Source organism: Vicugna pacos, chromosome 7 (genome assembly GCF_048564905.1).
Source record: "Vicugna pacos chromosome 7, VicPac4, whole genome shotgun sequence".
In the NCBI taxonomy this organism is placed as follows: Eukaryota; Metazoa; Chordata; class Mammalia; order Artiodactyla; family Camelidae; genus Vicugna; species Vicugna pacos.
In genome coordinates, this window is record NC_132993.1 from 19292519 (window position 1) to 19309825 (window position 17307).

The following is a 17307-nucleotide window of genomic DNA, read 5'->3' on the forward strand; positions in this document are numbered from 1 at the left end:
CGGAGCTGCTGCCGGGTTGAGAGTGTGTATTTTTTTTTTCAATGTCCGCATTCCAGCTAATGTTGCGCAGATAAAATTCAAACTTGAGGTAAACAGAAGAGGAGGAGGAGGAGGAGGAGGGGAGGGAGGGAGAGGGGGGGAGACTGTTTCCATTTCGAGATCCCACCTCTTCACTCCGCGGAGAGTAACATCCCAAACCTCGAGAGCACTCGCTCCTTTCTCCCACCTACCCCACCTTTGCTGTCGACCAGAAATAAGGCGGTGGGGTAGGGGAGGTACTCATAGAGGGCACGGCGTCTGGGTTTTAAAGGAAAAACAGCCCCTGGCACCTAGGCCTTTGGCTACCTCCCCTGTTCCGCCAGGAGGGACGGAGGATGCCCGTGCTGTGTTCTGGAGCTAGGGAGCTGGAGGACCGCGCTCCCGGGCGGGGCCGGAGGTGCGTGTCCCCCTCTCACTCCCTTTTACTTTAAGGAACCGAATGGCACCGTTCCCACCCTACCCCAGGCGCAGGTTCCAGAAGGTGGGCTGGGTGGGTCTCCAGGTTTCCAGAGGGCAGGTTGCGTAGCAGGTGTGTGGTGGGCATTTCTGTTTTCTAAGTCTTGCATGTGGTGGGACGATGTGGGGAGTCTTACAGCGAGTGGATGGGCAGAGCTGCGTCTTTTTTGTTGTTTTTTTGTTTTGGATTAGGGAGAAAAGTCAAGACTCTCCCTTCCCCCCTCCCGCGCACCCTCCGTTTTAAATATCTGATTCAGCTCGAAGCTAGGCTGAAGGGTGAGTGGGGATGTGTAAGGGTAAGGGAAACTAAGCTTCTGACAGCTTGTGGCCACCCCCCTGCCGGGGCGGAGGATGTGGGGTAGGGGGTCCGAGAGAGGGGACGTTCCACTCGGTGGGAGCAGCTCCAGGTCCCGAAGTGCGCAAGGGTCCCTGGCCGTGTCGCCTGGGCCGGGAGAAGGAGGCGGCCACGTGAGGAGGGTCTGCGGAAGCGCTGGAGCCGAGAGATGGGGTTGAAGTGCGTAGCGGAGTCGTGGCGGGGGCTGACACGCAGCAGCCGCGGGCGGCGGGCAGAGGAAGAGCGGAGACTCCCGCGGGCTCGACCCCAGGGCCGTGGCGACGATTTTATTCCGAGCGGCGACTGGAGCCTCCCACGCAGGGCCGGCGTCCCGGCCGCGGGTGGGTGCGCACGCCCGGGCCCTTTCCCGGGAGACTGTTTCCGGGCGGGGTCCCGGGCCCAGAGCGAGGGCTGTAAACAGGGTGGTGCCCTCTGCCCTCCCGGCCTCGGCTGGCCCGGACGTTTGGTCGCCGGCGCCCGGCGCGGCAGAGGCGCGGCCGCGGCGCTGGGCAGTGGCCGCGGGGGCGCGCTTGCTCCCCTCTGCCCCCTCGCGCCCCCGCCGCCGCCGGGCCGGCCGGCCCTCTCTGTTTTTGTTTTGATGGAACCCGCGTGCAGCTGGCGCGTGTCGAGTCACGTGCCGTGGGCGGGAGGGGGCTGGGGCGCGGGAGGCGAGGGCGCGGTGACGCACGCGTCCGGAGGGCCGGGCGCCCGAGGGGGCTGCCACCCCAGGGGCGCGGGAGCGTGTGCCCCAGACAGATCCCGATCGCGCCGGATGTCAAGGCCGCGTCTGGTGGGGTTCGTGGGAGTTGATCCTCGGTGAGCAGTATACGGACGTGGGTGTAAATCCCACGGCACTTTGAGTTGGTCGTCACAGCATGTAGGCGAGCCTAGCCCATCCGGGCAGTGGGGAGGGGGCGGGGGGCGGGCCGGCTTGGGCCGGTTCGGTTAGAAATCGAACAGACTTTGTCGGCCTATCTTATCTGTGGGCATATAGAGACCTATATATGTGGTTCTTAATTTTGGCTGCATGTTATAAGCAACGTCCGATGCCCGGCCCAACTCCAGACCAATTGAACACAAATTCAAATAGGGCCTGAACATAGTGTATTTTTAAAAGACTTCCCTAAGTATTTTTGATGTACGGCGAGGAATAAGAGTTTATAGAGGTAACCAGCTTGCTGGAATAATTGTGAAACCATCCATCTTTAGGTACGGAATAGCTGAAATGTCACTAGACAGGGTCACTATGTGCTGGCTTTGTGGTTACACAGACATGGAAATACTGGATGAAATATTGTTAAACCCCTACCCCCAATTTTACAATTGGCAAAATTGAAGCTCAGGAGGTTGAGTAAGAGTTGGTCAGTGACAATCCTAAGTAGTACCCAGGGAGACTGACTCCAGAACCCGTTCTTTCAATCATTATGTATGCTGTGTTGGAAATCTGCCTTTACCTAAGGGCCAACACGTATTTGTGCCAATAGGAATAGTTTGTGTTTGCCTAAGGACCAGCCAGTTTATACATATGTATTTATATATGTTTTCTTTATTTGGAGACTTTTGTTTACATCAAAGGGAGGAGAATCACTTGACGAATTCTCTAAGGCCTACTTACATTTTCAAGAAGTTTACTGTGAAGAGAAGAGAGAGGATCCCAGTAATTTGAAGTGAGCTTATTCCATGGAAGTTTTTGTTTTTGTTTTGAGACTTGAACATATGTGTTAAGTGAAGGGAAGAGTCCAGAAGATGCACAGCGACAGAAGTCCTTAAGGTTGCTGGACATTATATAATTTGGGGGGGTCATAGGCTAGGTGTAACAGAAAGTGCGAGGCAATATACAGAGTAGCAGAAGTTCTACCATGAAAATGTAGGAGAAAAAAAACTACTGTGGTCTGAAGTACAGAAGCCTTGCTTCTGCAACCCCCTTCTTCCTTTGATTTATTTCATCTGCCTCTCCTTCAGACAAACTCTTAGTGGGAATATTTAGATATAGGGATAATCCATTTATTTTGAAAATGTAATCATTGATGTATTCGCTAAAGACATACCAAGTAAAACTCACAGGCAACTGAAGTTTTTTCCCTGAAAACAAAGGATTCCAATTACAATGTTTTCGTGACCAGTGCTTATTATTAAATGGTATTGTGTCACAAAGAAATGTTTTTGTATTCCTGCTAATGACTGCTATCTAATATTGCTATGGCAGATGTAGGCAAATTACTTACCAAGTTTTTGAGATTGTTTTTCCTGTTGCTTACAGCTTTAGTGACGAAAGCTTATAGATCTATGAGGGCAAGGCTGACAGAAGCTCTCTAGCCCCATCTCCTTCCCTCCACTGTCACCTGTTGACCAGCAAAGATACTTCAGTCCAGCATTGCCAAACCACTTGTGGTTCCTTTGCACAGCTCTCTGCCTTCTCCTACGGTACCTTTTTCAGGAAATTTCTCTTGATTTCTCCTCGGAAGACGTTTAAAATGTCCTACGTCACCTCTACGCCTTGTACGTACTTGTCTTCACTGCATTTTTCACAGCGTACATTGTTTTTCTTTATACGTTGGATGTCGCTACTAAATTGAGCTCATAAGAGGTGGGAATGGTGATTGTTTATTTGTGTATCACTGGCACACAGTAGGCGCTTAAGTTTATTGTGTTGGTCTAAACTGAATTTGAGTTGCATAATTTGTGTTGATCACTCATCTTCGTTCTTAACTGTCCTCCCCTCTGCTGCTAGCTACTAGGCTAAAAGCACACATCCTTGCACAGAGAATACAGGGTACTACTAGCACTACTTTAGTACTAGTAAAAGAAATAGGAAGGAAGGGACAAAACGTAATCAGTCTCACTTGTTTCCCAATTTCATTCTCAATTGGCCAATTGGACAGTGTTTATTTTCTTGGTTACTCATGTATGCTGGGAGAGATGCTCAGCATTATCATTTTTCAACTTACTTAAGAAGGAAGGAGTGGACCAATGAACATACTTTTTATGTGTAGTAGCAGAGTACAGATGCATCATCATGTTTCTTTATGCTGTAATTTTCAGATTTAGTATTGCAGAGATATTTGTAGAGCAGCACCGTCCCATAGAGCTTTCTGGGAGGAGAGAAATGATTTATAATATATTTATAATGACTTATGAGTGATAGCCACTGGCCACTTGAGGCTAGTAAGCCCTTTGAATGTGGCTAGTGTGACATAGGAACTGAACTTCTAAATGATTTAAATGTAAATAGTGACGAGTGGCTGTTGGCCACTGCGCTGGACAGCACAGTTATAGAGGATTTGCTTATGTTTAAGTCTAGTATTTGATAGGTAAACATTAGATTCTGCCTTTAAAGGAAAAAATCTCGATTCATTTTCCTGGGGCTTACCACTACACTTCCTGTTCATAGGCTATAAGGTGTTTACAGGCTGATATTTTTGATCTGTGTGAGGCCTTTATATTGTAGAGCATCTGTCTGTGTGTTCTGTGAGCTTTTCATGTAGTTCATGTGGTCTCCCACTTTAAGGAGCAGAGTGGAGTGATTATGAGTAATTACGACTTTGAGTAATTATTTTAAAAATCAAATGGATTTGATCCCTTGGTGCATAAACTAATTGGAAGCCCCACGAGCTTAATCAATACTTCTCTAAGATGTATTGTGAAGAGCAGGCGCTGTGTTCGTCTTGTGAGCCATAGTATCCCTAGTGTCCTCGTATGGTACCTGGCACATAGCAAGTGCTCAGAAATATTTGTCATGTGAATGCTGAAATAATTTAACCCCTCTAATTCAGTTTCAGAGGGTGTGTTGTGGACCTGAAGAGAAAGGCCAAGGGTCAGTAACTACACTGAATTTACAGTTCTTCTGAGGAATGCAATCTCTCTGCATTATCCTTAACTCCGTGAGTTTGATTTCTTTCCTGTAAGATACGTAGCAGGAATTACTACTCTTATTTGGTGACAGATTGAAAAATAAAGTCACAAGAAGATTTGGTGGTCGGGTCATACACAAGAGGTTGGAAGTGTAAATCATATTGAAGTCGTTTCTGTTGCTTTGTGCACTTGTCTGATTCTCCTTCAGAGAAATAAAGGCATGCACTGAACTCTTTTAGTTAGAAAATTCAGCTTGCAAAATCGAAGGTAATTATGTATGTTAATAGAGTCTGAAAAGAGCACTGAAAATATCTCTCATATGGCATGACATTGAGAAAACAGCTTCTATAGGAGAAACAGGAATGGAAACGTTTATTTCTTAAACCTCTAAATCTCAGGCTGTGGTAATCCTAACACCCAAGTGATAAACTTCTCAAAGAGGATATTTTAAAATGTAAATAGAAACAGATGTTTAGTCGTGCAGATAACCACTACTAGCCTTTGAAATATTTATATGAAAAGGTAGGAGATACATCAAACATCTGTTTAGAACCTGAGCCCGAAGGCTGAAAATTGTAGATTGCATTTCACATGGGGGATCCTGTACGGGTGGGTTGATGACGCAGCCCCATATGTGGTCTGGTACTTGCAGGAGATGATGCAGACTCTCCTCTCAGTGCTGTGCGTCAGACTTACCTAGTCTGTGGTGGTATGTGTGGCTGGATTATAGGTTTGTCCTCATTCCTAGGACACAGGCTAACTTCCTGTCTTTCTGCCACGATGTGTTCCAGAAATGAAAACGAATTTTAAACTAGAGTAAGTAAAACATAATTGAAAGTATAAATCTGTTGTCTTTAAAAAAAATCATATGATAGATTCCAAGATAAAATGTGAAGGTTTATTTTAGGGGGAGGAGTGGCTGTTACTTTCTTTTTTAGCAGTTTCTGGCCTCTTAGTCTTATGATCGCTTTCCAAATCCCTTTGCTGCGAACCTCTTTGGTGGTAGTGGTGGTGGTGAGCAGCCCCAAAACCAAAAACAAACTATCAGCCGTGTGTCCCATAAATTCCTGCTGTTGCCCTCAAAACCGAACCAAAGACAATCATTACAAGACAAAACCAACCCTGCTGTCAGCAACAGAAGTTAACCCACCAGCCCACCCAGCCTAATAAGAAAGCCTATGAGATTTGAGTTGTTGCTTTTGTGGAGAGGTCAGTAATGTGAAGTCTTTTTTTAGGCACTAAATGTGAATTACTCGTAACAGAAAAATTTTACCTGCCTGTCTAACTATATTTATTGTGCAGTAGATCAGGATGTCATCAACCTAGAAGATCCTTGAAGGCTTGTTAAAACCCAGATTGCTGGACCCCACCCCACAGTTTCTGACTCCATACGTCTAGAGTGGGCCTAATAATCTGCATTTCTTGCAAGTTTCTAGGCAATGCTGACCTTGCTGGTCAGAGACTACATTTTGAGAACCATCGGATTTCATCATCTGAAGTTCTATAATTCTGTGCCTGTTTTCCTCCTCTTTTAAAGTTGCAGCACCTGTCCTTTGATTTCTGCAACATTATTTCATTTAAAGATTGCTCTATGGCAAACTGAGGTTTAAAGGTTAAAATGGATTGGATTAATTTTGAGAATTTCTTCAGAATTCCGTATATTTTGCAAAAAGTTTGAGTCTGTTAAAACTCAGATTGAAATTCTTACCCAGTGGTAAAAGTCTCCAGGTAAAATATATTGAAGTATTTCTGATGTTATTAAATGACAAAACTGTCTGCTGCTTCCTAAACCTGAATGTTGTATAAAATCTAAGTGCCTTTTAATACAGCTGCAGGGTGTGATGCAGCACATTAGATAATTGTGAGCTCACTAAATAAATGGTTTTTATGAGACATAGTTCTTTTCCTTGTTAAAACTGGTCTGTGGGTCCATAGTGGGTTCTGATAGTGTTGACCCGGGTGTCGTCCTCTGAAGATAACTGCCTCAAAGAAGACTCCTGGTTGCAGGAATGAGATGCCCATCAGGAGAGGAAGAGTAAGCTAGGACAGGGCCATTCCCTATGTTGAGGACTTTGGGAAGCAGTGGAGGCTCTGCACTTCATAAATGAAGAGGCTCTGGGGCTGAAATCTGGTAGGAAGGCAATGGAGAATACCAGGAAGCATCTTAAAGCAGCCCTTGCAGAGCAAGCACACTGTTCTTACCCAGAGTGAATGTTTACTTTGCCAGGTCGGTGCCAGGAGTTGGGGAGAGGACTCAGGGAGGGGTTCATGGAGATGCCAAGGTCTTCTAACAGGTGGTGTTCTGGAAGCATTCCACATTAAACTTGACTCCCAGGTGCCAAGAGTGAGATGGACTCAAGGTTAAGGTGGGTTGAAGTGAGGTTTGACAGCACATTTTAATATGAGTGAATTCTTTGGATAAGAAAGAATAGTAAGATTTTGGGGGAAAATATAATCTTATCTGAAAACAAGGAAATAAAAAGAGAAATGGGTGAGGAGTAAGGAATGGGACAGTAAAAATTAAAGATTGTAAGTATTTAATGGTCTAAAATGTTTTGTGGTTATGGCAAGATTAGTTAATAGTCCAGGCTTCTTTTGTTTGAAAATAAATTAATTAATGAATTTTCCTTTTCATTTCCAGTGAATCCTTCAAATCATCATCTTATGCTATTATTTGACTTACATCAAATGCCTTTCCAAAGTTATGCCCAGAACTCATGCAGTGCTTACATTTTTAGATTGCTTTATGATCGTTAACTAGTTTAAATCAAATTCCTGGAAGGCACGCTCAATGCTTATTACTGGATGTGTTTTATGGATTAGGAAACAAATCATTTGTGTAGCACAGGCCGCAAACCTGGGCTGAAGCCAAAAAAATCTCCCTGCTTTTCACATCTACTGGTTTTAATTTTATCTTGAAATTCTCCGTTTTCTAACTTCTTTTATAAAATGGTTGAACCTTAAATCCTAGGGTTGATTTAGCATCCGTATAATTGATTTTAGACTATATTTCATGGATATAGCCTTAGATTTTGATCCATTGTTGATTTCTTTGAAAAAAAGAACTACATGTGATTTGCTACTCAGATCTGCAGTCACTTCTTGACTCAAATATCTGTGACATAATCTTCGTAACTAAATCTGTGAAACTGTTTTGAATTCTTTAGACTTGACAATTTGAGGCTGGGGTTGGCAGTCTGGATGACAGGAGTGCTGGGGAAGGCCCATGGGCCAGTTTTCACTGAGCAGCTGGAGGGAAGGAGGTGCTGCTGTGTGATCCCCTCCCTCCGTCTTAGAGTTTGTCACCCCACCCCCCACCCCCAGTAACTTTAAAAAGCTTCCTGTGCTTTTGGGAGTTAAGGTACTTATATTTTTCTTTTGTTTAATCACACTGGCACTTAGTAATATCTGTCTCTGTCTTTGCCCTCCTGACTTCCAGCTTGTGACGGTTCTGTTTCTCTGACAGCTAGGCGGCTGGCTTCTGATTGGCCAAAGCTCCCTCTGGATGTCCTTTACAGTCCTACCTCCACATTCTTCTTCCTTTTCCTGCTAGTTCTCTTTCTGTGCTATGGCCAATCTTACTTAGTTTGGTGGAAGGAATATTGAGGTAGAGTAATGTTAATATCTCTGCTAACGATTGATGGGTACCTGCCTCTTTGCATGCTGTGCTGGGGACTCTGTATTTTTTTCACTGGGTTTTAGTTCCCACTCGCTGTAGAACTGTGGGAGGGTCTCCAAGTCTGCGCTGTAGGCTGCTCGTCTGTAAAATGAGGGTTTGGAGTAAGGTGTTTCTGGCTCTAATTTCGTGCTGCAATTGCGTTTATTCACATTGTGGTACGGTTGGAAATCCTCACAGGAGTGCTTTAGCTTTTTGAAAGATACGTGAATTAAGACTGGTCTCAGTTTAGGGGTGTTGCTTCTGAGTCCCAGGATCGGGGGACCCAGGACTCCTTGGATCAGACTGTCTGCAGTATGTCTGGCCCTTTTTTCCCTCCAGGAGTTAGGGATGGGTGTCAGGTGCACCCTTCTCCGCCCGTGCGTGTTATCTACATCAGAAGCCTCGAGAACTGATTGAACCTGAACACTCCGCTCTGAACACCCCACACCTCAGTTTGGAAGTTTCTGCCGCTTCTCATCTCCGTGATAGAGGCACAGGGTGGTATTTAGACCACTAGGGGAGTTTCTGGGAACCTGCTTAATACTTCTATTAATTCTTGAACAACTCATTAAAAAGTTCTATTCCAGATCTTTCTCTTGCAAAATTGTACATAGTCTGTGACCTTGCGTGCTTGTTTCCTATTTCCAGGGGAATTTTTGTTAGTGCTGAGTCTTTTCGTAATGTTCACAGCTACGCCAAGCTACTTATCTGTTTGTTGTCAAGGCCATTGACAACTGTTTTGCTTTCTGCTTTTATACTGATGTATCATGCATTCATGGCACATATCTGTCCATTTTCTAAAAATCTATGATGATCTTGTTTTGTTTCTTTATGTTTCCAGAAAGATTAATCATTGCTATGCTAGGAACACTTAGTTGCTCAGCTTTGTCCTTAGTACCACTAATACTCCTTCAGCTTTTCCTAATTTTTAGCTTTTCAAAATTGTGTAGTACATACTTTTTATGTATTTTTGGCTCTTCCCAAAAGAGTTTGTGATGACTTTTCAGTCTTTAGTGATTATTGCCTGAAAATACAGGTACTTGATAGCAACAAGTGAGAAGTATTTTTAAATACAATGCCATTCATAGCCTTTCTTTGGATTTTATCTTTGAAATCTGTGGTCTACCTTTTGCTTTTTAATTAGTTGATGAAAAGTTACTGTACTTGCAGGCTTCTCTTCTTTTCATGGAAAAAGATACCAAAATCCCCGTTTGCTCCCACTTTTAAAGGATTCAGAATTAAGATTCTTTCTGCCATTAATTTAATTCTTCTGAAAAGGAACATAGGAGTTTGTTCTTTGCTGTGTGTATATCTTTGTTCCTATAACTAGCAGTTTGGAACAAGGACTTTATGAGCTTAATGCATCAAACCCTTTCATATCAGCTGCAGAAAATCTTTTCAAGATACATATTTTTCAGTAATAGGAGATCCTTTGAGATTCTAAACAAATATTTCAACAACAGATTTGCTTTAAAAAGATTTCTGAGGTGATTGTCTATCTGAGAAATCATGCCTTGCATGTTAGCTGCAGAGCGTTTGCTTGTGTGTGGGGAACGTTTTGGTGGCATGATATCCTGGGCTCATTCTGTGTCCGTGGTCCCAGGCCCTTGACTGAGGAAGTCTCAAGTGGTTGAGGGATGACCACAGTGGCATCCTGAGGATCTGACTGGAAATGCCCTCCCTCTGACTGTATTTTGTTGTTGTCTTTGGACAGTACCAGTTGTTTGAGAGCACTGAATTGCATTTGTATAAATATACATAGTACTTGCTAAAACATCTTTTTGGATCATTGTGCTCTTTCAGAGTTAAGAGATCCAAGCTCTGGAAAGATGACTCACCAGGAACATGTCAGGTCCTGGACATTCCCGGTAAACAGTCTAGTGTATTTTGGATCATGGCTCTTTCTGTATTACTGTTCGTGCATTGGAATCCTCCTAATCCTCAACGTGGTGTCTAGGAGCAGGCACAAATAAACACATCCTCTCTGGGCATACTTTCTGTCCAAAACTGAATGAAGGAAAACAAACAAGAACACTTAAAGGTGTCTGCAGTCTGTCTGAAGGCTGTGGATGCTGGTGCCCCATGGCCTTGAGTTACTGACAAGCTATTCCTCTCCTTGTTTATTCTCCTTTCTTTCCATGTTCTTTACTCCTTCAAGTTCCTTCCTGTGCACCCTGCCCTGCACCCTGCCCTCCTCCCCGCCCTGGAAAAACAAAACAAAACAAAACAGGTTCTTTTCTGTTTCTCCTGCTCTTCCTCCTTTCCCTTTTGCCTTTCCCATTCCTGGTACGGATACACCAGTAACACCCTACAGTTCCCACAGGCATTTTTTTTATCTTGACAAATGGCAGCCCAGAGCCAAAGACAGGTTTTACTCTTGACAAGATTTCATGCTGATGCAGACTATTCCTAAAGAGTTTTGTATGTTTATATATCAGATGCCAAGCTGAATGGGAAATGCATGTGAAATTCTTTCAGATATTTAAATAGGCTTCAAGAAGGTGTCAGATTGAAGTTTAAATTTTGTGCTAAAGGACATTCTGCTCAAATTTACATAAGAGTAATCATGCAGATAATAAATTTCAGGACTCTTTGTATTCATGACATTTTTGGTAAACAAAGATGTGGTTTTGGTTACAATAATGTTTTTTAAATTGCTTAAGCTCTAGCAAAGTTTGGTATTAAAAGTGACAGAGTCAAATTTGTGCTAAACACACAACTATTACTTATGCCACTGTCAAGAATCAGAGTATTTTCCACCTCTAAGGGGCTTCAGAGCTAATGTAATTTAATCTTTTTCTTTTATAGATGAGACAGTTTACTTAATTTTAAACTCCTGGTTTGTGGCATAGCCAACCACAATTAGGTCTTCCACTTCCCTGTCTACTCTGCTTTTTTTTTGAGGTGGGGGCAGAAAGTTTAATTTATGAAATTTAGAGGTAACATGAGCAGAGAAGCCTGGGAAGAGTATGTGACTTCTAAACCTGGCTTGACTTTAATTCGCTAGTTATGAGGTGTTGGACTGGGGTTAACCTCTCTGGATCTCACTTTTATGGAGGGTTGAACTTTAAGATCTCTTCCAGGTCTGTGACTTGTGATCAAGTGAGAAAGATGAAATAGATTTAGAATCTTCCTATTCTGCATTTGTGCAGTCTCAATCTGAGTGTTGTTTCAAGAAGAATCATTCCTGTTTTTTAGTGGGTATCATTTGTATTTCTTCTTGTTAGTGAATCAGCTTTTCCGAAGTGTATTGTTAGACACCGCTTGTTGTTTTAGTCAACATGATAGATGCCTCTGGCATCACCTTGATTAACTGAAGTAAACACACATTTAGAGGTCACTCCCCTCTAGTTTCAAACTGATGGAAGAGTACCATGCAGGAATAGTCCAGAGACAGATGACTGAGAGGTGGTTTTTTTCTTTTTCCAGATTGTTGACAGTTTCTTACAGTGTTCGAGAGTAACGTCATATAAATAAAATGTAAGAGAATAGGCTCTTCTGACTCCTAGAGTTGCCTTATTTTGGGATTGTGGAACAGGTTTTTCTGTTCTCAGTAGGATAATCTGCCATTGTTTGTGTCGGAGAGTAGACAGTTGTGGCAATCTGGGAAGGGTAGGAAAGATGAGATGAGTTTAACATACTGGAGAAAAAGCTGAGGAGACCAGAGAAGCTTTTCTAAGACCAGCTGAGCTTTGAGACCTTTCCCTCATTGCTTAGCAGAGGTTCCTTTGCCCGTCTTTGTTTAAAGAAACACATTCCTTCAGTAAACACTTTCTGAATACCCATCATGTACGTCACATTGATCTGGGTGCTGTGGGAATTACAAAAGAATTATTCATCCAGAGCTTCTTCCTCTAGGTGTTTACTCTCTAACTGGGTCCCCAGTGGTTAGGTCATGAAATGATGCAGCAGATGTCCGGGTACCCCAAAGAGTGGTCTAGACAAGGAGAGAGAAGGGAGAAGGACTCAAGCCGTAGGAGAAGACCCCAAGGAGCCATAACACTTGAACAGTTTGAAGGAACAATAGTTAATAATAGCTGAAGAACTTGTTTTAATTTTCTCTTGGGAGAGAATACAAGGGATGCAGTTGGGTTGGGCTGGGACATAGGTCTGGGATTGGGAAATGACGACTGTGTATTTTAAGGTGGCAAATGAGGACCCTATGGAAGTACCAGAGCCCTTGTAATCTCTTTTTTTTGTTGTTGTTATTTAAAATTTCAAACCTTTAGAAAAGTACTATGAACATTTATATACCATCTTCTAGATTAATTTTGCTATACTTGTCTCATGCTCTGTATTTGTATGTGTTTTGAATCAAATGTGGTATATATATTTATATTACTTTGTTTAACCACTTGAATATAAATTGCAGATACTATGACATTTCACCTCTAAATACGTGCTAAAGAAGACTTTCTTCTGTGTAATTTGCAATACAGTTATCACACCCAACAAATTTTGCATTGATATAATAACATGGTCTAGTATATAGATAATATTTAAATTTGGGATTGGGCTGTGTGTTTATTTTTTTAAATCAGGTGGACTTGTCTGGCACAATGTATGAATGGGTGGAGCAAGAGACTAGGGCCACGGAAACTAGTTTATACATATTTAAAAAGTCATATATAACCATAAAGATACAGGAAGCTCATTATGGTCTGATATGTTATAATCTTGAAGATACAATCTTAAATAAGAATGAGCATAGAAGAGTGTGGAAAAGAATTTATAAATAGTTGTGGATAGATAGATAGATAGAACATCTCTGGAACATAAAAACCGAACTATAACATTTCATACCTTTAAGAGAAGGAAGTAGGTAGCTGGGGGGCAGGGAGACTTTTCCCTGAATACTCATTTTCACCTTTTGAATTTTGGACATAGAATTTCTTCAAAAATAAATAGTAAGTAAGTAAGCATAGACTTACGTTGATGCTGTTGTGAGCTTTGTAGGGTGTAGGACAGTACTTCTCTTTATGTCCTAAAGAAATTTGGAGAATGAGACCTGAATCAAATGTGGAGGAAATATTTTATCTTTTAAATTTTGAAGGGAAATTTAATGTTTGTGTCACTTAATGGAAAAGGATCTTCATGTTACAAGAAGATACTTTTTTTTTTTTCCAGGAACTGCTGGTGTGGAGGGGAGGGACTTGATGGGGATTTGATACCCAGAAAGTTAGAATTCCATAGAGGAAAGCACAAAGGAAGATACGGTAGGAGTTTGCTTATTCCTCCTGGAGTAAAAGATACTTTTTTCTTCCTCTAAGAATGAGAAAGAAGAAGAGAATTTTGTAGTTTGTTTCAGTAGAAAAGTATAAAAGATGGCAAATGGGACTCAGAATTTACATTGTGTGTATTCTTGTCTATCTTTGATGATAGAAGATAAGTACATTTAAAAGCTGCTAAGAGAAAATGAACATTTCAGGATAATGGCTGTCTGATCTTTAAAATACTAGAAATCTATGTAATTAGCAAATTATTTCCATTTGATAGTAATTTGGTCATTTTGTGTTATAATTTTTATGTGATTATATGGTGAACTTGTGTGATATTTATGCTTAAAAATTACTCTTTCGAAGTGTTTTGGATATGTTGCAGGAGAGGTTAAAGTTAATTTCGGAGTTGACTCAGCTACGTTGTTTTCTTTCTGTTTTTGTATGATTAACACAAAGTTATTGATTGGTACTTAGTGCTGGTTCTCTTGAAGGCCAGTGTTTATTAATCAGTGTGTGTTGAATTGCTCCCAGTGTCCATTAGGCATCCTGTGGTTAATGGAGACAGATGGTCTGCCCTTGATAGATGCTTCTGAAAAGTTAACATTTCAACAGTGCTCGTAAATTCCTCCCAGGGAGGGAAGCCACTGACTGCTCAGGCAAGCCTTCAGGAGGAGGGGAACCTGTGCTGTCTGAATGGGCATCTGGGGTGTGACTTGTAGGTGAAGAAATCTGATTTTATGAATTCATTCAGAGTTGAAGGGGACTGTGAGACTGTATGATGATACCTGCACTAAGCAAGCTTACAGGAGATTGCATATCCCGGCGAGGGAACTTGCAGTGGGAGATGTACTGGGGTCACTTGTGACGGGGTCGAAAGGATAAAATTTGGATCATAACCTTAATTGGTGAACATCGAAATAAGGTAGGGAAGAACGGGATATTTTCACGTGATATTTTCATTAAGTCATAAAAATTTGACGGAGGACTTTTTTTTTTTTTAACTCCAGGGGCTATTCTGCCTGAAAAACTGGGGCTTAAAAATTAGAGCATCTTTACTCTACAGTGTGGTGCTGGATAAGCATGATGAATTCTTCTCTGTTGTCTTTGTAATTAGTTACTAAAAGCCCCATTACCCTGTGGCAGGTATGTTACAATACAAAGGAGAAATAAATGTAATAATAATAATGAGTGCTTACCATGTGTTGGGCACTTTGCTAAATTTTTCTATTATCCCATTAGCCCCACAACAGCCCTAGGAAATGGATACTATTATCATTCCCTCTTTATAGAAAATTAAAACTTAGGAAAGCTCAGGGCTTGGAGCCCAAGTGCAGCGCCAGGTAGCCTAACTCTAGAGAAGCTTGTGTTCTTAGTGTGATAGAATTTCTTTTGCACATTTCAGCTTCTTTCCAGTTGTGTTTTCCTTAGGATATAGCCTGATCGCTTTGAGACATCTTATCTCCCAAATGAACACTTAGAAAATACAGTTATTGTTAAATATTTAAGCACTAACTGTTAGCGTAGTTTCTTTTTGGAGATTGCTTGATCTTAAGCTCTTTTATGGTGATTCTGAGTAGTACTTTCATTTAGAGGATGGACCGTTAAAAATGAAGAAAGTTGCAAAAAACCCAAGGGTAATGCAAAGGAAAACTATTTTTTACTTAGATTCAGTTATTGTTTATATTTCCCCCATTTACTTTATCATTTGTGCATGTTTTCTTGCTCTGTATTTATGTATGTATGTGTTTGTATATATATATTTTTTCTGAATCATTTGAGGATGTTATGTGTATTATGGCTCTTTACCCCTAAGTATTTTAGTGGGTTTCCTAAGAATGGGGATTTTCACTTACACAACTTACTGTTTCATACATTTATATTGGTAAAATATTTTCATCTAATCTGCTACCTGTAATCGCAGTTTTGCCAATTGACCTAATAAAGTCCTTTATAACATTTTCCCGCCTGTGATATGAGATCCTGTATAGGGTTATATATCATTTATTTTTCATATCTGTTTAATACCCTTTCATCTGGATTATTTCTACAGTTTGTCTTTTATTAGATGGACTTTTTTGAAGAATGTAGTGCCTTTTAAAAAAATAATAGAAAGTTCGTCATTTTGTGTTCGTCTGAAGTTTCCTCATCGTTAGATGCAGGTTATACATTCTCAGCCAGATCTTCCTTTTCCCCCTCCTTATTTATTAAGTTTATTCTCTTTCAAAATCAGGAAATTACCACTGATACAATAGCATTATCTAAGTACAGACCTTAGTCAGATTCCATCAGTTATTCCCCAAGTGTCTTTATAGTCAGAAAATCCCGGGCCATACCTTACATCTGCTCTCCTTTCATCTGGGACTGTTTCTCCGTATTTCCTTGTGTTTCCTGGTACTGATCGTTTTGAAGAGTGCTAGCCAGTTATTACTAGCATGTCCTTCACTTTTGATTTGTTTGAAGTTTCCTTATGTTCGGATTCAGATTTTGCATTTTGGGCAGAAATGCTGCACAGGGGACATTGTGTTCTTCTCAGTGCACCATATTCAGTTCACCCCTGTGTCTGTTGGTCCCACTCCTTGGCATGCTGACTTTGATCCTTAGGTTATAGCTCAGTCTCCCAGATTTGATCAGTGTAAAGTTACTCTTCCCCCCTTTTTAGACAGTAACTATCTTGTGGAGTAATGTTTTTACTTGATAACCTATTACTTCTCAAACTTTTTACTTGTAGGCTTTAGAATCCATGGATAATTCTTGCCTGAATCAGTTAGTATTGTGATGGTTGCCCAGTAGTGATTTAGAATTTCTCCATTCCCTCTTCATTTATTCATTGGCCTTCTTCTACAAAGAGTGTTCCCTTATCTCTTATTTGTTTTTTAAATACCAGCTTAGACTCATGGATTCTTACTTTATTCTTATCTTGTTATCCTGTCTTATTTTGAAGCTCAGATTGTCCTAGATCTGGCCGATGGGAGCCTCTCCACGCCAGCTCCCACGTCCTTCTGGCACATCCCTGCTGTTCTCTGACACATCCTCACTTTCTGGCACAGAACGGTCCTCCTTGTGTATTTCTTCTGTCTCAGCCCTGGAAGTGCCCGTTTCCCCAAGGAGCTCTGTATGAAAGTGCCTATTTCTCCATATCCTGGGCGAGAGTGACTTTTCATTACTATTTAACTTTACCAGTCTGATAAGTGAGAAATAGCATCTCAGTGTAGTTTTAATTTGTATTTCTTTTATTAGTGAAATTGAACATCTTTTCATATGTTTAAGGGATATACATGTATCTATATATGTATATGTATGTATGTGTATATGTATGTCTGTGTATTCATGTCCTTTGCCCATTTTTCTGTCAAGTTACTAGGCTTTATTTCCTCAATTTTAAGTGCTCTTTGTGTGCTTTGGATATCAGCCCTTTATTTGTGATATGATGCAGATATTTTCTCTCATTTTATTTATTGTATTTGGTTAATGACTTTTTGCCATATAGAAAAATTTTGTTAATTTGATTACATAAAAATTTTTTATCAGTGTTTTCTTTTGTTCTTCCTGATTCTGAGTCATAGTTAGCACGCCTTTCCTTCTATCAAGGTTAGAGAAGAATTCACCCAATAGTACTGGTAAGGCTTCATTACTTTACATTTAGATCCCTGATTGGAGTCTAAAGTATGGCTCTAATTATATCTTTTTCCAAATGGCTAATCAGTTGTTTCAACCATTTATTAAAAAGTCAGTTTTTGCCACAGTGATTT

General features: G+C 41.3%; 1 protein-coding gene across 14 annotated transcripts in view; it reads left to right on the forward strand.

Annotated features, from left to right (window-relative positions):
* Window positions 1-17307, forward strand: part of LOC140697334 (uncharacterized) — a 225267-nt gene that overhangs the window by 14433 nt on the left and 193527 nt on the right. For 8 of the 14 annotated variants that reach the window (XR_012074272.1, XR_012074273.1, XR_012074269.1 and 5 more), the window contains exon 1: window positions 1551-1645. The exons of 1 other annotated variant lie outside the window; for it this stretch is intronic. The gene's annotated coding sequence lies outside the window, so the exon portion shown is untranslated. Of the gene's footprint in view, window positions 1-1550; window positions 1646-3089; window positions 3329-4602; window positions 4711-13466; window positions 13556-17307 lie in introns of those variants that run through there. 5 more of the 14 variants (XM_072964461.1, XM_072964460.1, XM_072964462.1 and 2 more) reach the window with 5 other exon arrangements.